The sequence below is a fragment of the Bos indicus genome, chromosome 8 (assembly GCF_029378745.1).
Source record: "Bos indicus isolate NIAB-ARS_2022 breed Sahiwal x Tharparkar chromosome 8, NIAB-ARS_B.indTharparkar_mat_pri_1.0, whole genome shotgun sequence".
NCBI lineage: Eukaryota > Metazoa > Chordata > Mammalia > Artiodactyla > Bovidae > Bos > Bos indicus.
The window spans coordinates 16,112,584-16,140,077 of NC_091767.1; the positions used below are offsets into that span (position 1 = coordinate 16,112,584).

The 27,494-nt window shown below is 39.5% G+C and overlaps 1 protein-coding gene and 1 long non-coding RNA gene across 2 annotated transcripts in view; one reads left to right on the top strand and one right to left on the bottom strand.

Annotated features, from left to right (window-relative positions):
* LINGO2 (leucine rich repeat and Ig domain containing 2) overlaps nt 1-27,494 on the top strand; it is a 1,233,386-nt gene that overhangs the window by 1,198,669 nt on the left and 7,223 nt on the right. The window lies entirely within an intron of this gene.
* LOC109562821 (uncharacterized) lies at nt 725-27,078 on the bottom strand. Its single transcript, XR_002181229.2, has 6 exons — nt 23,854-27,078; nt 22,029-22,203; nt 21,218-21,331; nt 19,141-19,227; nt 3,384-3,548; nt 725-1,382 (listed from the first exon to the last, which is right to left on the bottom strand). It is a non-coding gene; the product is annotated as an uncharacterized lncRNA (long non-coding RNA).

The window sequence follows — 27,494 nt, forward strand, 5'->3', positions numbered from 1 at the left end:
ACAGCAATCCTTCCTTTGCACCTTTGTCTTTTGTTCAGTTGCTCAGTTGTGTGCAACTCTTTGTGACTCCAGGGGTTGCAGCACACCAGCCTTCCCTGTCCTTCACTAGAGTTTGCTCAAATTCATGTCCACTGAGTCAGTGATGCCATCCTGACTCATCCAACCATCTCATCCTCTGTCAGCTCAAAACAAAATTCCCGCCACCAAATGAAATAGACACGATAGCACTCTGAATAGCTCCTGTTGGAAACAGGCGCTGTGTACCTTGGGCCCTGTCCCCTTCATATGCCAACACTGGATGGAACTGGAATTCAGCTCCCTTAATTAGCAAGAGAGGATGACTGCCCGCATGAAGTGTGATCCTTCCTCTCAGGAAGTACACGTTTATGGACATAAAACAACACTGGTTTTCAATAGGTTCTCACATTTAGTTTGCTTAATTCTGAGAAAGAATTGGTTTTACTTTTTTCCTTTGTAAGCCTCTGTTCTTTCATATGTGATAATAGAAGTTTTCCACTTGTTACGATAGGATATCTTTCATTTTCTTACTGTCTTAATACCAAAGGATCCCAGTACAGTGTTTTCCCAAATTGTTGTGGCATTGCAGAATTAAGCTGAAGGGGAAGTAAATGTAGGATTCTACTTTTTTATTAGATAAAATACATCATCTCTCTTTTCCTTTCCCATTGAGGTAGATTACTAGCAAGAAGAGAACATAAAACAAAATAAAACAAACTTCACAAGATAATTCAAAAATGGCTTAGCTGACATGGTAATTTTTAACAGCTAAATTTATACCTAAATCCTAAAGACCATCCAGATCAATTTCTTCAGCACATATGTGAGAAACAGAGACAGCAAGTGACCACTCCCAGATCAATGAGTGAAAGAGTGACCCAGGAGTATGCAAAGGCCAGGTCTTCTGACTTCATTATTTCCTTCCCATGCTTGTTGAACTCATTGTTATTCAGTCCCTAAGTCGTGTCCAATTCTTGTGACCCATGATGTGTAGCTCCCCACTCCCCGAGCCTCCTCTATCCTCTACTATCTCCTGGAGTTTGCTCAAATTCATGTCCATTGAGTTGGTGATGCTATCTAATTATCTCATCCTCTGGTGCCCTCTTCTCCTTTTGCCTTCAGTCTTTCCCAGCATCAGGGTCTTTTCCAATAAGTTGGTTCTTCACATTAGGTGGTCAGAGTATTGCAGTTAAACTCATAGGAAGCCAAAATAGGACATTAAGATCAGTGACTTGAAGGACAGTAAAATGGAAATGAAGATGGCAAGTCCCTGCACAAGAGTTCCACTAATCTGGCACTGCTAATTGATCCATCTTCTTTCCTGGTAGGGGCTTCCCTGATGGCTCAGATGGTAAAGAATCCACCTGCAATGAGAGAGACATGGGTTTGATCCCTGGGTCGGGAGATCCCCTGGAGAAGGGAATGGTTACCCACTCCAATATTCTTGCCTGGGAAGTCCCATGGACAGACGGGCCTGGTGAGCTAGTCCATGGGGTCACAAAGAGTCAGACACGACTGAGCTATATCTGATTTATCTATCTTCCCTGGTAAGTGCACACACACACAATCCTATGCTTCGGGTAACCATCCCCATGGATTAGATTTCTTATACACTGTGAAGCATATTTGTTCTTTCTGGTTTCGCAATTAAGTGCATGCACCTTGGAATAGGGTTGGTCAGTGTTCAAATTCCAATTCCACCTTTTAGCAGCTGTGTGACCTTGAACCAGTAACTTGACTTCTCTGAGCCTTGAGTTCTATAAATCGAAGGTAGTGTTCCTTTTGGGGTTGGTAAATGGTGAATAAAGTGCTTGACGCAGTGCATGGCATATACTATGCTCTCAATCAATGATACTTATTATTATCCAAAAGAATTAACCACTTTTCTGTGTTTTCTACGTTTCAACTTTGAGGCATTAGATTTATCAAAATGTGTGTGAGGGGAGTTTTATGGGGCTGTTCAGTGGTGCCTTAGGTCTTTTTGCTAGATTCTATATTGACAATAATAAGTAATTCTAGGAGAGACTCCATTTAGAAGTAAATTCTAACAGGTAGAACCTGTTTGTCTATTTTTAGCCACATGCTCCATGTCGCTCCAGAGTATCTGTTGCATTGAACTGCAGTTCAGCTCAAGACTGCTCATTTAGAGGCTCGAGAAGCCTGGAAAGATTTTAGAATTCAGGTTGGAATCAATGTCAAAGCTGAATCTGGAGATGAGGTGTTCTTACATGCCATCCCAGAAGCAAAGGGTACAGAGACAAAAGAGTGTAGCCAGGTGGGAGAAGTTCTTTGATGAGATGTCCTTTCTGTAGACACTCTCCAGGAAGAGAGAGCTAAAGAACAGTCAAGTACGCACTTGACGCCCACTGGGGCTTGTTTGCAGAGCCTGAATCTGGGGCAAACAGCTTGCCACATCTCTTAATGCCTAGCCTCAGCACTTATTTAATTTGAGATGCATTTATTTCCTGTTAAAAACTGTTGCAGTCACTCTTTGGCATCAACTGTTTGCTGGAAAGCAAGGTGAGACTGTCAGATGGTTGTATTGGCTGGTGACATATTCAGGCTCTCATGTGATAGGGCAGCCGTTCAGATAATCATTTTAAATATTTCACTAACACAGTAGTAAATTTTTTAAAAGTATACAGTGATAGTGCTTCTGTTCGTCATATTCACACTGCCTTTTTATTTCTAATAAACTTTGTCTTCTGAGGATATGTTGTTGAGAGCTCTCCCTAGAATATTATCATTTGTAATAGATGCTCCCGAATAGTTTATTTTTATTTATACTAATAGCCAGGGAGTCATGGTAACACCTGGGAAAGTGCAAAAGCAAAACGGAATTTTCTTTGGAGGAGATAAGAGGAAGCCGCAGAGAAAAAACTGTTGGGCGCCCTTAGAGTCCTTATCTCCTGAAGTAATGAATTAGTCATCCAGAGGGGCAGGAATATTCCCAGAAGGAAGCTTCCCTGGTTGTCTGGGAGGTTTAATTCTCACTAACCATTAGGAGTGACTGTGAATGCCACCTCCCCGTCCTTGTGTCTATGATGAGGCTGTGAGCACTGTACTCCCATCTGGGCGTCTGCTTTATTGCAAAGAAAAGAATGCAGACAAAAGTCTGAATTTTTGCACAATGCCTAGAGTCTATTTCCACGAATGCTGCATTAATTACTGAGTGAGAGTGTCTCTTATGAATTTTCAGGTGTGTGCTTGCAATTCATTTTTTTTCCCATTTACATAAAAAGTCGATTGGAACAAGAGTCTTTGTTGCTGCCTCAGTGGGATCTTCTCAGGGGATTTTTCACAGAGATTTATGTGCTTGAAACCAAACTTAGATCAAAAAATATACTGAAGGTTCTTCGAATTACCATGGGAATGGTTCAGCTCTTAGTGTATTCCTGTCACACAGAGAATTTTCCAGCTAGGCTGACTCCTGGCCCAGCCTCTGCTCTCTTGGGAACTGTAGAGAGGGTATAACATTTAGATTCGCACCTTCATCCAGCCTAATGAATCTTCTTCCTACAACTTAAATCCTTTAAAAAAAAAAATGAAGATAAAACATGTGAATAGACTTTTAGAAAGAGGGGGCTATACAGTGCAGTGGGTAAAAACAGAGACGAGAGCCAGACCTGCTATGATCATGCGACATCAAGTCCATTTCCTAAGGGCTCTGAGATTGGATCATGTCATCAGCTAAACAGATGGCAGTGGTATCTCTCTCGTACAGTTGTGGGGAGTGAATGAGATGACCCAAAGAGCATCCAGCACAGTGCCTAGCATATACATTCTCGCTAAGATTTTATTATTCAGAAGTTTTCTTAATTCAAGTCATTTTGGCCTCAGAAATCATTCCATGCAAATATAAACTCTGGATGTGCCTACCTAGAAAAGCGGGAGTTTAAGTCATGATGTAACATAACAGTTCTGTTGAAAAGAAGGGACTGGGCTCAAAACTGGAGAAGAACTGAATGTCTTATGAGAACAAGTCCACCTTCCTTCCCAGAAGGCAGGCTTGAGGCAGAGATGTTGAGGAAAGTGCCCTTGGTGGGGAAGTCAAGCAGATCTCCACGTGACATTCAAACTCAGGTACCAGCCTCATCTGCTGTCACCAAAGGGCAGCGAGGCAGGTGGCGAGCCAGGAAGGAAAACCCCTTCCTGCCTTGTTCTCTCTCACTGCTCAAGCCATCACTTCAGTTCAGTTCAGTCACTCATTCGTGTCTGACTCTTTGCTGGCCCATGGACTGCAGCACACCAGGCTTCCCTGTCCATCACCAACTCCCAGAGCTTGCCTGAGTGCCATCACGATTACCAAGGCAACTACATAGATGGTCTAGAAATCTACCACAAGGACTCTGATTCAGCAGGTGCTACTGTAGATTCTGATTTAGTGTGCTTTGGATAAAACCCACAGATCTGTATTATGTATACAAACATATAACATTTAATTTATAATATTTATAGTACATATTTTACAATTGAACTTTTATTATTCAAAATTCAAAATGGACAAGCGTAGAGATAATAAACATCCTCTCTCCTGCCCCAGGTCCCTTCCCTGGAAATAACCAATGTTATCTTTGTATTCTTCCAGAACTGTTTTATTCATATACAAAGATACATTTATTTTCTCATATTTTACATAAATGTGGATCAGCATCTTACAGTTTTCAGAGTACAAGTCTTTTGCCTCCTTAGATAGGTTTGTTCCTGGGTATTTCATTCTTTTTGATGCAATGGTAAATGGGATTGTTTCTTTAATTCCTCTTGCTGATGTTTTGATGTTAGTGTATAGGAATGCAAGAGATTTCTGTGTATTAATTTTGTGTCCTGCAACTTTACCAAATTCACTGATGAGCTCTAGTAGTTTTCTTGTACCACTTTGGGGATTTTCTATGTATAGTATCATGTCATCTACAAACAGTGACAGTTTTGTACTTCTTTTCCAATCTGAATTCATTTCTTTCTCTTCTTTGATCTCCATGGTTAGGACTTCCAAAACTATTTTTAATAAAAAGTGGCATGAGTGGATATCCTTGTCTTGTGATCTTAGATGAGACACTTGCTGATTTTCACTATTGAGAAGAATGTTAGCTATCAGTTTGTCATATATGGTCTTTGTTACATTGAGGTAGGGCTTCCCTTGTGGCTCAGCTGGTAAAGAATCTGCCTGCAATGCGGGAGACCTGGGTTCAATCCCTGGGTTGGGAAGATCCCCTGGAGAAGGGAAAGGCTACCCACTCCAGTGTTCTGGCCTGGAGAGTTCCATGGACTGTACAGTACATGGGGTCGCAAAGAGTCAGACACAATTGAGCAACTTTCACTTTCACATTGCTGTAGGTTCCCTCTGTACCCACATTCTGCAGAGTTTTTATCATAAATGGGTGTTAAATGTTGTCAAAAGCTTTTTCTGAATCTGAGATAATCATATGTTTTTATTCTTCAGTTGTTTAATGTGGTGTATCACATTGATTTAAGATTTTGAAAACTTCCTGCATCCCTGGGATAAATCCCACATGATCATGGTGCATTATCCTTTTAATGTATTGTTGGATTCTCTTTGCTAGTATTTAGTAAAATACTAAATATTTCATTGTCAAGGATTTTTGCATCTATATTCATCAACTGGCCTGTAATTTTCTATTTTTGGTATCTTTGTCTGGTTTTGGTATCAGGGGATGGTGGCCTCATACAAAAGGTTTGGGAGTGTTTCTCCCTCTGCAATTTTTTGAAAGAGTTTGAGGAGAGGTGTTAACTCTTTTCTAAATCCTTGATAGGATTTGCCTGTGAAGTCATCTGACCTTAAACTTTTGTTTGTTGGAAAGTTTTCCACCACAATTGCAAATTTTTGTGATTGGTCTGTTCATATTTTCTATTCCTTCCTGGCTCAGTCATGGGAGATTGTACCTTTCTAAGCATTTGTCCATTTCTTCCAGGGTGTCCATTTTATTGGTGTAGAGTTGCTTACAGTAGTCTCTTGTGATCCTTTGTATTTCTGTGGTATCTGTTGTAACTTCTTTTTCATTTCTAATTTTTTTGATTTGAGTGCTTTCCCTTTTTTTTCATGAGTCTGGCTAAAGGTTTATCAATTTTATCTTTTTAAAGGACTAGCTTTCATTTTCATGGATCGTTTCTATTTTTTCTTTGTCTCTATTTCTGCTCTGTTTGATTTCTTTCCTCCTCCTAGTTTTGGGTTTGGTTGTTCTGCTTTCTCTAGTTGCTTTAGGTGTAGGCTAGGTTGTTCACCTGAGATTATTCTTACTTCCGGAGGTAACACTGTATTGCTATAAATGTCCCTCTTAGGATTGCTTTTGCTGCATCCCACAGGTTTTAAATCGTTGTGCTTTTGTTTCATTTAATTTCTTTTGTGATTTGATGACTATCTTTACTATTGTTTCAACTGCTTTTCTTTCTTGTCTGTATATCTGTTGCAGATTTTTGCTTTGCAGTTGCCATGAGGTTTTGATATAGCACTCTCTCTCTATACATGATTGTTTTAAGTTGCTGGTCTCTTACTTTCAAATGTGTTCCCAGTATCTTGCATTTGCACTCTCTTCTCACAACTGCTGGTTTTGATATCATAGTTGTGTGTAGATGACTTCCTACCTTTACTGTATATTTGCCTTTATCAGTGAGCAAAATTACAGAGAGTACTTGTAAGTTTCTTGTTCCTCGTTATGCCTTTTTCTTTTTTTTTTTAATTTTATTTTATTTTTAAACTTTACAAATTGTATTAGTTTTGCCAAATATCAAAATGAATCCGCCACAGGTATACATGTGTTCCCCATCCTGAACCCTCCTCCCTCCTCCCTCCTCCCTCCCCATACCATCCCTCTGGGTCATCCCAGTGCACTAGCCCCAAGCATCCAGTATCGTGCATCGAACCTGGACTGGCAACTCGTTTCATACATGATATTATACATGTTTCAATGCCATTCTCCCAAATCTTCCCACCCTCTCCCTCTCCCACAGAGTTCAAAGGACTGTTCTATACATCAGTGTCTCTTTTGCTGTCTCATACACAGGGTTATTGTTAGCATCTTTCTAAATTCCATATATATGTGTTAGTATACTGTATTGGTGTTTTTCTCTCTGGCTTAATTTGTATGGAAATACAAAAAACCTCGAATAGCCAAAGCTATCTTGAGAAAGAAGAATGGAACTGGAGGAATCAACCTACCTGACTTCAGGCTCTACTACAAAGCCTTTTTCTTTTCTGCTTTGAGAAGCATTTGTTGAAGAGCTGTTCTGGTGGTGCTGAATTTCTTAGTTTTTGCTTGTCTATAAAGTTTTTGATGTCTCTTTTGAGTCTGAACGAGTCCTGCTGGGTAGAGTATTCTTCGTTGTAGGCTTTTCCCTTTCATCCCTTTAAATATATCATGCCACTCCGTTCTGGCTTGCAGAGTTCCTGCTGAAAAATCAGCTGATAACCTTATGGGGATTCCCTTTATCTTTATTTATTGCTTTTGCCTTGTTGTAGTATTTTCTCCTTGGCTTTAATTTTTGTCCATTTGATTAATCTGTGTCTCAGCATGCTGGACTTGGGCTTATCCTGTATTGGACTTTTTGCACTTCCTGGACTTGAGAGTGTTTCCTTTCCCATGTTAGGGAAGTTTTTGACGATTATCTATTCAAATATGTTCTCAGGCCCTCTCCCCCGCCCCCCCACTTCTGGGACTCCTATAATGCAAATGTTGTTGTGTTTAATATTTTCCCAGAGGTCTCTGAGACTGTCCTTTTTTTCACTCTTTTTTTTCTTTATTTTGTTCCACAGCAGTTATTTCCACCATTCTGTCTTCCAGGTGACTTATTCGTTCTTTGGCCTCATTTACTCTGATGTTGATTCCTTCCAGTATATTTTTTCATTTCAGGGACTGTAGTGTTCATGTCCTTTTGTTTGTTCTTTAAATCTTTTAGCTTATCATTAAGCAATTTTTGATACCTTCTCAGTCTGTGCCTCAATTCTTTTTCCAAAATCTTGGATCATCTTTATCGTCATTGCTCTGATTTATTTTTCAGGTAGATCGCCTATCTCCACATCACTTAGTTGTTCTTCTGGGATTTTATCCTGTTCCTTCATCTGGGAGATTTTCTCTCCTGTCTCATTTTGTCTTACTCTGTTTATGGTCTTTCTGCAGGCTGCAGAGTCGTAGTTCCTCTTTCTTCTGTTGTCTGCCCCCTAGTGGGTGAATCTGGGTGTAGCCCCACTAGTAAACAGGGTCACGTCAAGCGGTGTGTTTAGAGGCCCCTGCGGACTCAGGATGACTTTAGGAAGCCTGTTTGCTGACAGGTGGGGCTGTGTTCCCACTGTTGGTCGTTTTAACTGAAGTGTTCCAACACTGGAGCCTGCAGGCTATTGGGTGAGATCTGGGCTTCCATGATAGCTCAGTTGGTAAAGAATCTGTCTGCAATGCACAAGACCCTGGTTCAATTCCTGGGCCGGGAAGATCTGGTGGAGAAGGCATAGGCTACCCACTCCAGTATTCTTGGGCTTCCCTTGTGGCTCAGCTGGTAAAGAGTCCGTCTCCAATGCAGGAGACCTGGATTCGATCCCTGGGTTGGGAAGATCCGCTGGAGACAGGAAAGGCTACCGACTCCAGTATTCTGGCCTGGAGAATTCCATGGACTGTATAATCAATGGGGTCGCAAACAGTTGGACATGACTGAGTGACTTTCACTTCAGGTCACCAAAATGGCAACCTCTGGGAGAGTTCACGTTGATGGATATTCCCTGGGGCTCTGCCACCAATGTCCTTGTCCCTACCTGTGGTTTGAGCCACAGCCATCCTCCGCCTCCTCAGGAGTCTGGCACAGTTTCCTAGGAGTCACGGCCTTGCCCTGAGTCCCCAGTGCAGGAGAAACCTTGTGTGTGCCCTCCAAGAATGGAGTTTCTGTCTCTGTCAGTCCTCCAGAGTGTCTGCACTCAAACCCCACTAGCCTTCAAAGCCAGAGGGTGCTCCTCCTAATGCCAGCCCTCCAGCTGGGAAGCTGGAGTGGGACTCAGAACTCTCACTCCTGTGGGAGAACCTCTATGATACAGTTATTTTCCAGTTTGTGGGTCACCCATCCAGTGGAGAAAGAATTTGATTATCTCGCTAAAACACCCCTCCCGCTGTCTCAATGTGGCTTCTTCTTTGGATGTAGAATATCTTTTTTGGTAGGTTCCAGTCTTGTCAATAGTTGTTCAGCAGTTATGATTTTGGTGATTTTGTGAGAGGAGATGAGCTCAAGTTCTACTCCATCTTGTCCCTTCGCCCTCCAATCAGTAACAATTTTTTTTTAATACAAGGAATTTGTTGCCACATTTGATCACACACAGTTTATATACAAAATTATATTCTATATATAAAATACTGCCCTATTAGTGTATATGAAATTATTTAATTCAAAGCAGTAGGATTTGGTTACTACTATGTCGGATGCAAATTGTACCAGCTTTGCAAGAGACAATATGCTGATATAAATGTGCTGATATTATGTCAAGGAGGTATGGGATTTAGTGGGAGTATTTGCATCATAGAAATCAGTAATCACTGGAAAACGGGAGAAAACTGGTTGTTAAACATTTACCAACACAGCACTGTTTCTGTAGGTCAGGTATCCCAAACCAAACACACACATTGTCCTTAACGGGCACAACTACAGAGACTGAGCAGGCAGGCAGGCACTGCTAAAAAGAAAGATATTTTATTAAATAGAACATTACTAAGACTGGCACATTAAGTAGAAAGTTAATCACAGTACTGACTTCTTAGCTTTAATCACTGAATTCTTGCCAGTAACCAAAAATGTGGATTAGACACACAGGATTTCTCTCTCATCCCTTTGCTATTAAGTATCTAAATAATTATTTCTGTAGTCAGAGTCTCCAAAGCTAAACACATGATGAAGAAAAAATGACCCCAGGTCCTTACTCTTATAGTCCTAGAATGCAAATCAGAAGTCTAGATATTCAATAACTTCTCTGGCAACAAAATGAAGCATGTGGAGAATATCTCGGGCACATTTGATAGGTTATCACACTGTTTCTAAATCTCCTATCTTTGACTCCTATAGCAAATGTTTCCAAAAATCAAGTAGCATTTCGAGATTTTCTAGCATTAAATAGCCTTGGAATGCCCCACTTAAGTTGAGGAACAGTATTCATGTATTTGTCCTATTAACCCTTTTCTCCCCTAGAGTGCTAAGCAAGAAATTAGCTCTCTTCCCTCACCTTACTGATGGCTGCACTTTCAACTTGTGAGTAAATCAAAGGCATGACATGCTGTTTTAATTACCTACTTCTTGTTTGTGAAACCCAACTATTGGTCAAAAATGACATTCCGTAAACAGGAAGAACAATGCTGTTCCTCTGGGAACTTTTAGTGCTCTGATAATCCCAAATAAAAGCATGCAATACTATGTGGCAAGGAACAGTCACTGGCCTTGTGCGGATTGTGCTGCAGGTTGGTCAAGGGCTTTCCCATTGTCCCAGTAAACAGTACCTGCAGGCCTTTGGTGACTTAATAGCAAGCTGACTCTGCCCTATGTTTCCATATATTCCTCTCCGTCTACAAACTGCACAGGGCCCCGCACTCAACACCCACCCAAAAGCTTTATCTAAAGAACTGTGATGACTCCTAATAAAAGAATGCAGAGAAATAAAAGATTTGACCTCAATCCTAGGAAGACTGGAAAGGGACCCAGAGGAATGTCATAGAGGACTGCAGCTCAAAGCATCTTCTCTCCGGCATTGCACCATGCAGCCCAGGACCTTCCTTCTCACTGGTCCAGAAAGTGCAAACTCAACTCTTTCATCTAGAATACCCCCAAATTTCTACTTGCATGACAGATAATAAAGCCTTTAAATTGACCTCACTGGTGAAGAGATTGTGGATTGGTGGTGGTGATGCATGGGAGCATGCTAAAGTTGCTTCAGTCATGTCTGACTCTTTGCAACTCTATGGACAAAAGCCTGCCAGGCTCCTCTGTCCATGGGATTCTCCTGGCAAGAATTCTGGGGTGGGTTGCCATCTCCTCCAGGGGGTCTTCTCTACCCAGGGATCAAACCAGAGTCTCTTGCATCTGCTGTACTGGCAGGCGGGTTCTTCACCACTAGCACCAGCTGGGAAGCCTGTGGCCTCCCAAGGGTTCTCTCATTGGACAGGTCAGCATTATACCAGACTCTGTACCGTGGAGCACTGACATGTTCAGGACAGACAGAGGTGGTTAGAGGACTCTTAGGAGGGCTTCTGGGAAGACAGAGAAAAGAGGATTAAACTTTTCTTCATTAAATAAACTTGAAGAAAGCCTGTCTTTCTCATGTCCCAGGTTTTCTAAATGTTGCTATTCTCTTCTGACAATTTTATCTAATTAACATCTATTTTTCACTTCTTTATGCAGTAATCAGAGTTCAATTACCGGAACCCAGCTGCTGATGCTAAAAAGTACTGGAAAATTATATTCATACAATAAATCCTCAGATGCCCTCACCATCTCCTAAAGCAAGACAAAGGAGTTTGATTCCTCAACTCTATTACCTACATACCTTCATTCCCCTTTTATAAATTCTTCTGTGACTTTGGTTCCATTTCAGGACCATTATTGAAGGCCCACAGGGAGAGGGTCAAAGAAAGGAATAAAAATAAACATGAACACTAACACAGAAGTTTTCATCTAAGGATAGTAAAGGACTTACAACATATGTACATATTCCAACATTTTTGTTTTTAAGGAATCAAACGAAATTTGAAGAGCATTTTACCTGAAGTTAATATTCATGTATCTGGTACAGAGAATTTTGTTTTCCGCATGGAAAAATTCACGCCTCAGTTTGTATATTCTTTAAGTGTTAGCCTTATGAGAGAGGTGGTCATTGAAATCCATCCCTGAAGGTCTTATAAACAAACTTATGATTAATTAAACAGTTAATTTTGATAATGATTAATTTTTAGAAGTTTCTAATTCCATCAAATTGTTTTGTGTATGCAGGAGGTTACATTTTATAATATTTTGGTCATCTTAAGTCTTTGTTTGAATAAGAGGGGAAGGAGGTAAGGGAGAGAAGGAGGAAAATGGAATAAGAAAGAAGGAAGGAAAACGGAGGGAGGAAAGGAAAAGAAAAGAAAAATTCTGAACTTTTTAGATGATTATGAAAAATGCAAAGTCTTGTTACAGAACTTGGGGAGTTCCTTTGCTATTTTAAGTTAAAAGAGGAAAGAACCAAGATTTGCTATGGGGCTTCCTGTCTGTCAACTACTCCATGTACTTAATTCACTTAAAAATCTCAATAAATAGTTGGTAGATAGAGGTATTATCCTTGACATTATGAAACTGACAATTCTTGAGTTTACATGCTATGGTTAAGGAGTCAGATAAGATTGTCCAAACCTTCCTGTTCCCTTTCCATGTTATCTATTTTCATGATGTGTCTATTTCCTGGCATATCATCATGCCTGATTTCTTGATAACTGGTTGGCCATTCCAAGTCTTTGAACTCAGCTTCCCATTATAAGACTGTTGGTAGAAAGTAGGACGGAGAAGGCAATGGCACCCAGTTCCAGTACTCTTGCCTGGAAAATCCCATGGACGGAGGGCCTCGTGGGCTGCAGTCCATGGGGTCGCTAAGAGTCGGACATGACTGAGCGACTTCACTTTCACTTTTCACTTTCCTGCATTGGAGAAGGAAATGGCAACCCACTCCAGTGTTCTTGCCTGGAGGATCCCAGGGACGGGGGAACCTGGTGGGCTGCCGTCTATGGGGTCGCACAGAGTCGGTCAGGACTAAAGCGACTTAGCAGCAGCAGCAGAAAGTAGGACAGTCCACTGCACAGAATTTCTCACACTGAACTTCAGGACAAGAATTGAGAGTCAAAAGCAAAATTTCCTTGGGATTTAATAGAATTCATAAGCATCACTCTTCCCATAGCACAAGCAGAACACAACAACCAATGTTGTTTACTTAGAGTAACTTCTTACTGTTCTGGTCCTCTGGCCGTTAAGATATCCCAGCCCTCAAATATTAAAATTTGCTCAGTTCTAATCCCCAGACTACTTACTTGATCTTTGACTTTTTTTCTAAAACTAGATTCATCAACATCAAAGAATGTGTGTGTTCTTCATATTTGTATTGAAAGAACTCAGTTTTGAGATAAGCATCCAGAAGACTAGTTAGAACCCCTGAACCAAGAGAAACATGTGCAGGACCATCAGGAGGGAAATCTACATGCTCCCAGGGCAGTGGCCATCTTTGACTGGGACAGCTCAGGTTTTTCTCCTGTTGCCTAGGATATTATATGCATAGTGCCCCCATCCCTTCACAGGACAGTCCCAGTTTGGGTGGCGTCCTCTGTGGTCATTCTACCTGTATAATGTAAAACCTAGATCACCAGCGTAGACACAGGTGGATTTCCCTCCTACCTTGAGTTTTGCTCTGGTGAGAACATGCAATATTAATAAAACATTATGAGGCCTTAGTGAAGCTAAAACCAACTATATAACAAATGCTGCTTATGTAATTCATAACATATGTTGAGAGAAGCTGTTTGTTTCTCTGCTGTGGCAGACCTATGTTTTCACAGAGATGGGCGGAGGAAGCTCAGCTGGCTTTGGAGTCGATGACAGAGCTGGGTTAGAATCCTTGCCCTGCCACTTGTTACAACAATGACCTTGACCTGGCAGCTCTGCTCTCCCTAAGGCTCAACTGTATATTCTAAGAGAATAGGCATAATACCACCTACCACCCAGGGCTGCTTTTACCAGAATAACAAGGGCTTTAGAGCCACAGACACCTCTGTTTAAATACCACTTGTACTACTTCTTGGCTGAATGACCCTGGCATTAAATTTGACCTAGAGACTCAGTTTCCTTATCTACAGAAAATCATAACAAGTACAGTTCCTATCTCAGAGATTATTTTGAGGACTAAATAATATAATGCATATAAAGTAAGCATGTAATACTCTGTCATCATTTTGAAATATAATATGGGGATATACTTAAGGCCTATAAATAATTTGTACCAGAAATTGTTAAGATTGCCTTCTCTCTCAGTTCAGTTGCTCAGTCGTGTCCAACTCTTTGCGACCCCATGAATCGCAGCACGCCAGGCCTCCCTGTCCATCACCAACTCCCAGAGTTCACTCAGACTCACATCCATTGAGTCAGTGATGCCATCCAGCCATCTCATCCTCTGGCGTCCCCTTCTCCTCCTGCCCCCAATCCCTCCCAGCATCAGAGTCTTTTCCAATGAGTCAGCTCTTGGCATGAGGTGGCCAAAGTACTGGAGTTTGAGCTTTAGCATCATTCCTTCCAAAGAAATCCCAGGGCTGATCTCCTTCAGAATGGACTGGTTGGATCTCCTTGCAATCCAAGAGACTCTCAAGAGTCTTCTTCAACACCACAGTTCAAAAGCATCAATTCTTCGGCACTCAGCCTTCTTCACAGTCCAACTCTCACATCCATACATGCTACTGCTGCTAGGTCGCTTCAGTCGTGTCTGACTCTGTGCGACCCCATAGATGGCAGCCCACCAGGCTCCCCCATCCCTGGGATTCTCCAGGCAAGAATACTGGAGTGGGTTGCCATTTCCTTCTCCAATGCATGAAAATAAAAAGTGAAAGTGAAGTCGCTCAGTCGTGTCCAACTCTTAGCAACCCCATGGACTGCAGCCTACCAGGCTCCTCCATCCATGGGATTTTCCAGGCAAGAGTACTGGAGTGGGGTGCCATTGCCTTCTCCATCCATACATGACCACTGGAAAAACCATAGCCTTGACTAGATGGACCTTTGTCGGCAAAGTAATGTCTCTGCTTTTCAATATGCTATCTAGGTTGGTCATACCTTTCCTTCCAAGGAGTAAGCGTCTTTTAATTTCATGGCTGCAGTCACCATCTGCAGTGATTTTGGAGCCCAAAAAAATAAAGTCTGACACTGTTACCACTGTTTCCCCATCTATTTCCCATAAAGTGATGGGACCGGATGCCATGATCTTCGTTTTCTGAATGAGTTTTAAGCCAACTGTTTCACTCTCCATTTTCACTTTCATCAAGAGGCACTTTAGTTCCTCTTCACTTTTTGCCATAAGGGTGGTGTCATCTGCATATTTGAGGTTATTGATATTTCTCCTGGCAATCTTGATTCCAGCTTGTGCTTCTTCCAGCCCAGCATTTCTCATGATGAACTCTGCACATAAGTTAAATAAGTAGGGTGACAATATACAGCCTTGACGTACTCCTTTTCCTATTTGGAACCAGTCTGTTGTTCCATGTCCAGTTCTACCTGTTGCTTCCTGACCTGCATACAGATTTCTCAAGAGGCAGGTCAGGTGGTCTGGTATGCCCATCTCTTTCAGAATTTTCCACAGTTTATTGTAATCCACACAGTCAAAGGCTTTGGCATAGTCAATAAAGCAGAAATGGATGTTTTACTGGAACGCCCTTGCTTTTTCGATGATCCAGCGGATGTTGGCAATTTGGTCTCTGGTTCCTCTGCCTTTTCTAAAACCAGCTTGAACAACTGGAAGTTCACGGTTCATGTATTGCTGAAGCCTGACCACACATTATTAGGTACTAACTGGTCTAGCTTAAATCACAGTAATATTATCTGAGAATCAATTAAGATTTCACCTGGTTTTAAATACTCAACCAGAGGTTCACATAAATATACCCTATGAATTATACCCCTGAATTGGATGAATTAAAACCTCAAATGACATTGTTTTCCATGAAACAAATTTAAATTGCTAGAATTATTTCCTTATATATGCCGTTTTATACTCCAAGCTCTTTCGTACTTTTTCACCTTCATTCTTAGTCATAAAAATCTCATTTTCTGAGCCATTTATTGGTTTTCTTTTGAGACAGTTTATCCAAATGCAGCATGTATATCGCATAAAGGTAAACATGTGATTCCCTAGAGATTTTTACTAAAATATAAACTAGCAAATATATGTAAGCCTTCCTAGTATGTGTATCTAAATATCCATACATAGACAGACACTCACATACATTGTATATGTGGTGTGTATATATAAACAACGTGTATGTATAGTCTCCAAGGAGATACATAGTTAACCAACCCAATCTAAAACACACATATGTATATATAAATGACAGTTTTCAGCCCTATTTATATATTTCAATGGAAATTGAGATGTGATTTCTGTATTCCCTCGTTGGAAATAACTCAATTGAACGACAGATTATTCATGAATACTCTATTGGCAGCAAAATGAAAAGAGATGCCCAGTGCTGCGTGGAGAGGAGAGAGTGTTAGAGGCTGTTGGGAGTATAGACAGAAGCCTGGGTGCAAGTCCCTCTTCCAGCACTTGTCAGGTATCTGGCATTATGAAGTTATCCTTCTGTGTCATTGCTCCTCTAGAATTCTGACAACTGAAAATATCAGAAGTGAAAAGCTCGTTGCCTAAGCCTTTCATGTATTTCCCAAAGTATGGGATGCATTCCAATGTGATCGCCTCATTTTAGGAGGTACAAAATGTTTAGTAACCCTGAATTAATGAAGATGAAGCTACTCTCTTTTAAGTGTACTGTCAATCCTCTAATTATACGGAAGAAGACTTGGTTTTAACACCTGTCTATCCCTGACCATTATCCACATGGAGATCAGGTCTCTGGCACATAGCCTGGGAAGACAAGAAATTATAACTAGAATGTGATATTATTCTGTTTCCATTGTTTATATTTTTAAAATTAATTTCCATTTACTATTTTCCATTCTGGTTTTCCATCTAAAATTGTACAGTGAATTCTTACCTTTAGGGTATTTAAGTTTTAAAAATGAGGTGATTGAAATAATCAGTGCACCTACCACACTGGCTCAACACGAATCACGCCATGGTAACCAAGGCCTGGTATTTAGAAACATCGTGTTCTTGTTCCTAGTACCCAGTATTAAAGGTTGCCATGCTTTGTACAAGACACTGCTGGGCATAAGCACACTGCACTGACTTTCCTTCAGGATAAGAATAAGCACGTTCATATATGAACAGAGCTACCGCAAAGACCACATAGGCTGAGGCTTATGTGTCATTCCCTATCTGGCATCCATGACTTGAATCCTTTCTTTCCCACTGACCCTATGCTTGTGGTCTGGAGGCACCATGGCTGAAGCTGCTATTCCATTAACACACTTGGATGTCAAGTCAATAAGCCAAGAGTCCAGTAGGGAAGACACAACATGTACAAAAGTAATATATGGTAGGAAATCATCAGGTAGTCATAGGGCAGTATAATATTGACAGGGAAATAGAAATAGTAACCAGAACTGGCACCTACCTTCTACTCCGTAATGTGGGCTCATTAAGTGCGTTATGAATGAAAGGTGCATTAGTTCATGTCTATGTATCAGTTAGTCATGGCAGCAGAGGCTTACTGTGATTGCATTTTAAAGTGCTTTCATTATATTTTTATGTTCTATCTTTTCAAAAGTAACGTAATGCGTGTTGAAAACATTTTTTAAACAAAAACAATTGATAGTGTTGCTGGATATTTATTCTAACACTTAACACTTTGTTGTATTTCTTTACAATCTTTTGTTTGATGCATAAGGATATTTCCCCTTTATTATATTCACACTATAGGTATAAATTTATATCCCACTTTTTTCACTTAACATTTCTGCATGTAAACATTTTCCAAGTTATTAAGTATCTCCCATAACCATGATTTTAATTCCTATATAATAGTCAATTTAAGGAGATGAATCACAGATAATGTAATTACTTCTCCATGACTAGACATTGTTTTATGCAATATTCCAGCATATTAAATAATACAGTAAAATGCATCTTTGATGTTATATTGTAATTTGATTCCAATTTGAGAAAATTGAATCATTAATTTGTTTACTGGACAGTTTCCCTACTAGACTATTAACTGTTTGAGAACAAGAATTGCATTTACTCAACTCTACATCCATAGCTCTCTGCCTTGAACATAGAAGGTACTTGTGATATGTTTACTGAGCTGAAATGAATATACTTTCTTTTTTGATAGTCTTCCACTCTTTTCTGGAGAAAATTCAAGAAATCATTTGGCAGTCATCAGTTTTAGTTCAGTCGCTCAGTCACGTCCGATTCTTTGTGACCCCATAGACTGCAGCACGCCAGGCTTCCCTGTCCTTCACCATCTCACAGAGCTTACTCAAACCCATGTCCATCGAGTCAGTGATGCCATCCAACCATCTCATCCTCTGTCATCCCCTTCTCCTCCTGCTTTCAATCTTTCCCAGCATCAGGGTCTTTTCAAATGAGTCAGTTCTTCGCATCAGTCATCAGTTAATTGCTAAAATAAAGGAAAATCCCCAAGTGTCTACTAAAATTAGAGGCAAATCTATTGTCTTGGGATATAAAAATTATGCATTCTTAATTAGCTTTTTTGCCATATGGCTTGAAAATAAAATCATTTGCTTTCATTTTCTCATCTACAAAGTCACTAAAAAAAATGATAAAATTCCTATCACCCAGGAATCAAAAAATGACTGAGTTTTACCTAGATATACTAAGTCATTATTAGTAATATGACTTAATGTTCTTAACAAAATAGGCACATAAATGGAAATTTTAGGTGCAATTCTCTATCTGGCAATGATAGTTATATCAATAAGCACCAGATTTGAACTGTAATGTGGCAAGATATTTTTTTTTTTTTAACATTTGGAGAAATACAAGCAAAATCACTGAATGTAAAACTGCAATGATATTTTAAACAGATAATTTTCCAGATGCCTACAGCCTTTCAAGAATTAACTTATAAATAAACAATAGAAGCTTAAAATATATCCATGCATACTACTGCTACTGCTAAGTCACTTCAGTCATGTCCGACTCTGTGCGACCCCATAGACGGCACCACCAGGCTCCCCATCCCTGGGATTCTCCAGGCAAGAACACTGGAGTGGGTTGCCATTTCCTTCTCCAATGCATGAAAGTGAAAAGTGAAAGTGAAGTCACTCAGTCATGTCTGACTCTTCGCAACCCCATGGACTACAGCCTACCAGGCTCCTCCGTCCGTGGGATTTTCCAGGCAAGAATATTGGAGTGGGGTGCCATCGCCTTCTCTGCCATGCATACTAAATTGTTACTTAATATCTATATCTCTATATATTGGCAGAGAATAGCTAGCTACTTACCAAGCCTGCTTCCTCTTCCTCATAGGCACATAGCTAAAACTTCATTTCCCAGACTCCCATGCATAGGTGTACCCACATGACTGAATTCTGGGGAGTGAAATGACAGCAAAAATGATGAGTGCTATTGTCAGGTTTGGTTCATGAAAACCTCTTACCCAGAATCCTCTTGGTCTTTCTCCATCTGAAAATGGAGCATGGCAAGGACTTAAACGGTACAAGTCCCTTAGTGTTTTCTTGAACCAGAACTAATAAACTACTGGTTTAAACTACTGTGTTAGAACAGCTAGAAGAAATTTATATTTGTTCATTTCCAGAGTGTTCCATATGGGATTTGAGACAGCTATCTTGTCTGAGGAGCTTTCAAAAAGGTCTTGGTGACTGCAGCACCAACTAATTAAAACCAGGTAATCTCCAGAGGGAGTCCCTTCATCCAGGAATACCCACACTTCAAAGAGTCCAATTTTTCATGGAACGATAGATAAGTAGTTTCCCCTTCAGATCCTTAAATCTTAAGATCAAATAGAGAAGAATTGTGTTATTTTCCCAAGTAAAATTTCTTAATAATAAGAAATGGGCCCCTGTGGTCACATATTTCATAGGGATTGGCCTAGGTGGATCCTGAGGGATAATTACCACAGAAAGGCAGCCAACCTTTTTTTCATTCCATAGGGAGGCATTTATTTTATAGCTCTTCCTAACTCTATTGTCAGAGGGGTTGAAGTAATTTATTAATAGGAATTTTTGCCCAAGATTGTGGTCACCTCAGTTTGCTCATTTGTAATATGAGATACTTAACAGACATGAATATCTACCTTAATAAACTAATCCAGTGCTTTCAGATTGCATGTCCCTGAAGGCAACTCTTTACTGGGGAAATGTTTGTAAGTACTCTCTTCAGGTGAGAGTTTACATGTCTAGGAGATATCACTTAATAATGTTTCTCTTTCTCTGAATAATAACAATAATATTAGTTACCGTGTATGGAGTGCCGACTTCGTATACAGTCTCACATTTTACTGTTATGATAACCTACTAGGTTACCAGGGAAGCCCAAGTTTAGTTACAATTATTCCCATTTTAGAGGTAAGAAAACTGAGACTAAGAAAGGGCTAAGGTATAAACACATTTTTATTATTGCATTCCTAGGTTCTTAGCCATTAACTTATACTGCCGTATAGATTTGAAGCACTTCATAATATATTTCTGAGACCATCAGGCATCTTGAGCCAACTACCCTACATTTAATAATATCAATTTCAAAGAGATACATCTCAAAGCTACACAAAAACCATTTTCATCTCTCAAAGGTTTAAGTAGAACAGGCATCTTCTTTATGTCCAAGTATTTCTATGTAGGCCAAAAGGAGGCTCAGAACTAGAGCAGAAGAGCAAATGATTTGCATTTCAAAGAGATCAAAATAAATACAAGAACAGAGGGCTCTCTGGTTTCAGGAAAGATTAAACAGAAACTATTAATTGATGACTTAGGACAAGCTTTGCTAATTGTTTACTAGTCACTTGAATACAAAATGAACTCATGTTTTGAAGTAGATACAGTCCAGTGGAAAGCTGTTTCAGAACCATGAAAAAAGATACCAAAGCATAGCCCAGAGGGAAGATGAGGGAATTTTGTGGTTTTCTCTGTTGTTAAAAGGAAGCGTTACTATTAAATTTTTTTGTAACAAAAATAGTTATAGTTGCTATTTCTTTGAGATGAATTGTATACAGTGAAAATGTGTGAGCAAGGATGGAAGAAGTACAGGGTAAAGGTTGAGAACTCTGACTTTGAAGTAAAAAGTGCACAGAAATACTGACTCCATAACTGTACATACATGGTAAATTGCTCCAGTTGTGTCTGACTCTCTGCAGCCCTCTGGACCATAATCTGCTAGGCTCCTCTATGGGATTCTCCAGGCCAGAATACTGGAGTGGGTTGCCATGCCCTCCTCCAGGGGATCTTCCCACCCCAGGGAGAGAACCCATGCCTCTTAAGTCTCCTGCATTGGCAGGTGGGTTCTTTACCACTCACGCCACCTGCACTGTTAGGCAAATAACTCGCAAGCAAGAAGGGTGCTTACCCTTTCTTCACAGGTCAGGAGGTAAGTGCTTCAACAGGCTCTGCTGGAATCCTTCAGTCTTCCACTGTAGCTAAGGGCACACCACAACTTTGGTCTGACTTCTTCCTAAGAAATCTAGAGGATAATTGTTAGGCTTGATTGTCTCTCTGTGATACAGGAAAGGAAGCTGCTGCTGTACTGCAGTTCTCTACATTGATGGGTTTTTACCCATCATTTTTACAAATGAATTTTCCCCATGCCAATGAGGGCAACAGGCATGAGAAAGCCAGTATGGATGTTATATTAGTCCTTTACTATCATGTCATCTGGGAGGCTCATGGGCCCTCAGGCAGTCAGTTCAGTCACTCAGTCGTGTCTGACTCTTTGCAACCCCATGGACCGCACCATGCCAGGCCTCCCTGTCCATCACCAACTCCCAGAGTTCACTCAAACTCATGTCCATAAAGTCAGTGATGCCATCCAACCATCTTGTCCTCTGTCGTCCCCTTCTCCTTTTGCCTTCATACCTCTCCTGAATTAATTATAAAGGGAAAATGGGGGGGGGGGGAATTTAAGGTACTATGCAACTACATCCATGAGTCCTGCTTGTCCAGTTTACTAACTGTATGATTTCCCATAAATTTCATTGCATGAACTCATATTAACAGCTAATTTTCATATATAGAGAGAGACTTTAAATCAAGTGGTAACTGCAAGCAGCCAACAGTCTCCATTCAAATGACTCAAGATCAAAGTTTTACTTTTAGCTATTTACAGAATTGATCGTCTGCATATGATTAATATCTACAATGGTAGATAACTGTTCACCTACCTGCATAAACCACTGAGCAATTTTATCACCCCATTTGTAATTTATCACCCCATTTTGTTTAGAAAATATAAGACACATCAGATATCCTCCAAACTTGGCTTTCATGTTGGCCGTTTCCACTTCCTCCTTGAATATTAAAAGAAGAGTCTTGATGTTGAAAGTTTCCATTTCCTCCCTATCAATAATACGTTGAGAGAAAAAAGGTAAAAATACTTTGGAGGGTAACTAGAAATCACACAGAAGGATAATTTTCATTTTGCAGAAAAACAGTTCAAGTCCAGTGTTCCCCACCAGGTTGAGGACTTTGGGGTTCAATCTCAAGTTCACTCAGGTCCTTCAAAGAACTTAGGTAACCCTGGTGACTTTCACAACTTACGCTAAAATTGATTTCTCTTGGTTTTCAAGTGTTTTATACAACTGTCACAACTCTTCAGTATCTGATTTGGACACAGACCAGTATTTATGAATTTATGGTTTTAGACACCAGGAAGTTATCTCGTATATTTTGGACACTTTTTTTATTATTATTAAATCCTTTACATTCCTTTCTTCCCCCACCTCCCTCCCTCTTCACCCACCCCTCTCCACTTGGGAAATAGGTTCATTTATTTATTTCCAGTAAAGCTATAGTTTGTTTGTGTGAAGGTTTAAAGAGCTTTCAGTGCCATCCATTTATTGCTGTGTGCCCTTGTTCAGATGCCAGTCAGGAAACTAAATTAATCATAGAATTCTCAGGATAAGAAGTTTCTCATCACCTTAGCATCTGTCAAAGTAGCTGTCTCTCTTCTAGGTTTTCTTTTTAAACAACTCACAGCCATCATCATCTCTTTCTCTTCTCCTTTATGTTTTTTAAAATGATAGCTATTGGAAACTCCTTTTTTTCTCTTTATAACTGTATCATCCTTTAGAGGATTTCCTTGTTCAGTATCTTCCAAATCTGTCTTCAGAGGAAATCCATGTCTCCTTGGCAACGCTTTATGTTCTGACAGATACTGTTTCAACAAACCATTCTCCCATTAAAATAATTATGGCAGTCACCTTACACACACCACCTTTAATCATCACATTTATCCTGCTTTATGACCGCAAATTAGCATATGAAATACTGAGAATCATAGATATTGTATCAGCTTACCCACATCCCACAGCTAACAGACGTCAAACTCAGAGTTACATATTGCACTCAAATATCGTTTCTGTTTTTCCATTGTGAAGTCCTTTGGTTTTGTTTGTTTCGTGCTTTAATACAATGAGTTGCAAAATATACTCAGCACACAAAAAATATAAGCAAGAAAATATCCCAACTTCGTACACTAGGTTTAAAAAGGCACTTATCATTGAGCCAAAAATCAAATCAGCCTTTGATCAGAATTAATGGAAAGGCCCTAGCTGGCTTCCTGCGGATTTTAGTCTCCTGCTCTACTCTTAATGAAATGAAGTTCATCTTATCAGACCATGGTCACAGTCAGACATTGAGCGCAAGCTTTGATTGTAAGACTTCCGCTGACAGTGGAAGCTAAGTGGAGTCAGCAGTTTGTCCTTCTAGACTAAACCTAAGAAGTATTGTGATAAGAATAATAAAGCACAACCTTCCTGCACAGCTTCCAAACTATATACATCAAAGAGCTGCGATGAGATACGGCCTCATATTATCTACTTCTGCTTAGCTGAAAGACAGAAGTAGAAGGGAGGAGCTGCCCACAAGTGAAAGGAGCTTATCTGCTGCCTGCTTGCTGAGCACTTATCCATCCTTCTTTGTGATGGTCCTTCACTTTGGAACCAAAAGAACAAATTTTTAAGGAAAATGATACTCAACGCTATGTACCTTCGTTGAACTCCTTTCTGGTTGAGTTGCAGCCATGGTTAAATAAGATATTGTCATTTCCATGTTGGACACAGAGCCTGATTAAGGGATCCAAACAATGAAATAACATTTTCCCAAATCATTACTGAAATAAACCAAAAATAGGATGCCAGTTATCTCCTTATCTAACTGGTGATGATACATAGATCATGCAACTCTAGCAGACAAAACTACACTCAGCAGTGGAATTTATATGGCTCATTCTTTATCATAAATCAAAATGAAAAGTACAAAGTGTGAAATAAAACTTCTATCCTGAACATAAAATCTGTAATAAAATGTACATTTTCCCAGCCCTACCAAAGAAATGCCCCCAAAAGTATCTGAAAAATTTTACTTTCAAAGAGTGGAAAATCCTTCGGCCCACATATCTTGACCCAGTGACAGACACATTTGAGAAACTTGAATTCCTCATCTTGTTACTGCTAAACTTGCCATCTCAGTGAATGACACCAGGTCCCATCCAGTTGTCAGAAGGCTAGAACTCATCTTTGCCTCTTCTCCTCCACCCCTCACAGTCAATTCATAAAGAAAACATTTCTATTCGGCCTCAAAACACCTCTTGAACCTGTCCACTTACTGAAGACTACTCCTGTGAACCTGCTTTGTTCTGGTTTGAATAATGCAACAGCCTCCTGAGTTTCCAGCTTCAAGGTTTCTCCTCCTGCAAGTCTATTTTTCATGGCGGTCAGATTAATCTTCCCCAAATGTAAATCTGCTCATATCACTCCTTAGCATAAACCACTTTAATGGCTTGCCACTGCCCTCAGGATAAAGTGCAAACAGCTTATCACAGTTTACAAGCCCCTTGTAAATCATTCCTCTAATTACCTCTCAGCCTCTTTTCCCCTCCATTTCTCTTCCGGTTTTGCTCAAACCATTCTGGACTACATATTTTAATTCCCCAATCACAGGGCGTTCTCCATTGTTCTCATGCCTCTGCACATACTGTTCCTTTTGTCTGGAACTCACTATACCTTTTGTGAATGAAAATATACTGTTGCAAGTCTACTATATATTTTACCTGAAGCAATTCACTAAAAAGTATAAATTGTGGTAAATGAAAGATGTATACTCTAATTCAGACAGCAACAAATAAAAAATAATGTAAATAAATACAGAAAGAAGAATTGCAATGCACACTTAAAAACTACACTTGATCTCAGCCAAAAGGCCCAGAAACAAACATGCGTTTTAAAACCTAATTCATTTTGATGTTTGGCAAAACTAATACAATTATGTAAATTTTAAAAATAAAATAAAATTAGAAAAAATAAATAAAACCTAATCGTTTAAAACAGAAGATAGGAGATTGAGAGAAACAAAGGAATTCAAGAGACAAATGGCCAACATATAACAAAATGGCATGCTTAAATGCAGCCATATAGTAATTATATTCTATTTAAATGGAGTTAGCAACCTAACAAAAGGCAGAGATGCTCTTTAACTACAGAGATACCAATATGTTGAAAGTTTCATATGGAAAAATATATACCATGGAAACATTAAGCTTGAAAAGCTAGAGCTGCTGTGTTCATCATTCAAAATGACTTAAAGACAAAAAGTATTACTAGAGACAAAGATGGACTATTCATGATAAAAGAAAAATCACTAAATCAGAAATTAAACATCTGCTTAATATCAGAATTTCAAAATATGTAGGGGAAAAAAGCTACAGAACTAAGGGAGATATAGACAAATTCATAGCTGGAGATTTTAACACATATTTCTGTCACTGATATATAGAATAACTTAGAAAAAGTGAAGATTTTTGCAATCCTTATTAACATAAGCAACCATATTAATTTTCACAGTTTTTGTGGCCCACTACACCACCAAACAGCAAATACACATTTAAGTACACACGGGATGGTCAGAGATTGATCCCGTGCTGGTCCATAAGACAATCTCAGTAGATTTCAGAAGGCTGACATTTATTGGTAAAAATACATAACTCAGCATCTAGAAGGCAATGGCACCCCACTCCAGCACTCTTGCCTGGAAAATCCATGGACACCAGAGCCTGGTGAGCTGCAGTCCATGGGGTCGCTAAGAGTCGGAAACGACTGAGCAACTTCACTTTCACTTTCCTGCATTGGAGAAGGAAATGGCAATCCACTCCAGTGTTCTTGCCTGGAGAATCCCAGGGGTGGGGGGGCCTGGTGGGCTGCCGTCTCTGGGGTCACACAGAGTCGGACACGACTGAAGTGACTTAGCAGCAGCATCTAGAAAAGACCTACATATTTGGAAGTTAACTCAAAATTACACTGTCCATAGGTCAAAGATGGGAACAGAAAAATAATTTTGAAAAAAATTTTGACTGATGTCTTTTAAAATATATTAAAGTTTATGAAAGGATATAAAACGCATGAAGGAATAGTTATAATTTTAAAAACTTATATTAGAGGAGGAAAAAGGCCCCAAATTAGTGATCTAAGTTTCTACCCTAGGAAACTTAAAAAAAAAAAAAAAAGTTCAATAAAATTGACAAAATTCTAGCAAAGCTTATCAAGAAAAAGGAAATGTACAACTTACCAATATCCAGAGTAAAAGCAATGACCTACAGAGCTTGAAAGAATAGGGAAACTTTGACTTCAGCCAAATAAATTCATATCTTGATGAAACAGACAAATTCCTTAAACACATTACCAAAATTGACACAAAAAAGAAATAGAAAATCTAAATATTTCAATATCTACAAAGGAAATTGACTTACACTTCAAAACATTCCCACAAAGAAAACTCTTGGTTTCACAGGTAAATTCTATTACGTATTTTAGAAAGAAATAACAATCCTATACCAACCCTTCAAAATACAGAGGCCAAAGAAACATTTTCCAACTGATTTTATGAGGTCTCTATTACTCTGATACTAATACTACATAAACATATCACAAGAGATGTAAAAAACCAATATTACATAAACATATCATGAGAGATGTAAAAGACAGAGAAAAGATTCTCATGAAAAATTATTTACCAAATACTAGCAAAACAAACCTAATATAAGTGTGTATGTACACAGACTTCATACAAAGTGGGGTTTATACCAGGAGTTCAAAAGTGGTTTAACATTCAAAAAAAGTAATATTATATGCCATGTTGAAATAATAATACAGAAAAATAATAAGACCATTTCAATAAATGCAGAAAAGCATCTTTCAACATTCAACAACTCATTTATGGTTAAAAAAAAAAAAAAAAAATTCTAGTTACCTAGGAAGAGAAGAGAACTTCCTCAATCTAATGAAGGGCATCTATTTAAAAAAAAAAAAAAAAAACAACACTAAAACATAGCCAACATCAAACTTAATGGTGAAAAAAAAAAATGATTTATCTTAAGATTGGGAACAAAATAAGGCAGACAGCTTTCAGCACTTCTATTCAACATCATCTTAGAGGTAATAGCGAACACAGAAAGGTACAAAAATAAAGACATAGAAGTTAAAAAGGAAGAAACATTTGCTGAAAGAAATTGAAGAGAAAGTGAAGTCGCTCAGTTGTGTCTGACTCTGCAACCCCATGGATGGTAGCCTACCAGGCTCCGCTGTCCATGGGATTTTTCCAGGCAAGAATACTGGAGTGGGCTACCATTTCCTTCT